The sequence below is a fragment of the Odontomachus brunneus genome, unplaced genomic scaffold, assembly GCF_010583005.1.
Source record: "Odontomachus brunneus isolate Ranch 3 - 2012 unplaced genomic scaffold, Obru_v1 Obru_scaffold_194, whole genome shotgun sequence".
NCBI classification, from domain to species: domain Eukaryota; kingdom Metazoa; phylum Arthropoda; class Insecta; order Hymenoptera; family Formicidae; genus Odontomachus; species Odontomachus brunneus.
Window position 1 is genome coordinate 576,423 of NW_022639644.1, and position 799 is coordinate 577,221.

The 799-nt window shown below is 37.5% G+C and overlaps 1 long non-coding RNA gene across 1 annotated transcript; it reads left to right on the plus strand.

The window, feature by feature from the left end:
• The first annotated feature begins 6 nt into the window (after window positions 1–6).
• LOC116851857 lies at window positions 7–799 on the plus strand. Its single transcript, XR_004379662.1, has 2 exons — window positions 7–554; window positions 642–799. It is a non-coding gene; the product is annotated as an uncharacterized LOC116851857 (long non-coding RNA).

Here is a 799-nt window from a genome sequence, read left to right on the forward strand (position 1 = left end):
TTTTCCTTATGAAAATAATATGTCTATTTTTAGAAAGTATTGCAGGAAACCGGGTCAGCCTTTACAACAATTTTTTAATCAGATGACAGAGTTACGACTTCATGGGCGAGGCGATAATCGCGATATTGATATGTCTGTTCGTGTATCAATACCACGTAGTAATAGCGACACTACTGTTCATTATTCAAAAATTACATTTAATAGTATATGCCTAGGTACTCATGTGCGAGACAATTGTTGCATTTTGCGGGATGGATCGATTTGTATTGTCGTGGACATAATTGCTGACACAGGTTCTTACTCTTTGATTGTAAAACGATTTTTAGAAGTGGATAATTTTTTTAATGTTGGCCTTTCATCTTCCGCGTTTTACGTATATCTATGTAGCAACATCAGTAGCGATACGCTTGTAATTAATATTAACCAAGTGAAATTTAAAAGTTACAGGATGCCTCTGTGGGAAAAAGTATCGTCAGACGACAGCAGTACCGAAGATGAGGACATGGAATTATTCAAATATATCGTCGTCGCTTTAATACACATGGAATAGACAAGTAAGCTCTACAACAAACATTCTCTTTAATAGTACTAACACGTATGAATATTAACTCGCAACTTTATTGTCTATTTGCTTTTTGCAGCATATCATCAAGTGATGCCGAAGCCCACCACGTAAGGAGCGATGGGCAGTGGGGTTTTAGTGGGTGCGAGTCCCACACTATCTCCGGTTGCTTCTGTATCTGCAGCCGGGGATGTGCGTAGGCATTTCCCCACTTAAAAAAAAAAAAAAAAAAAAAAA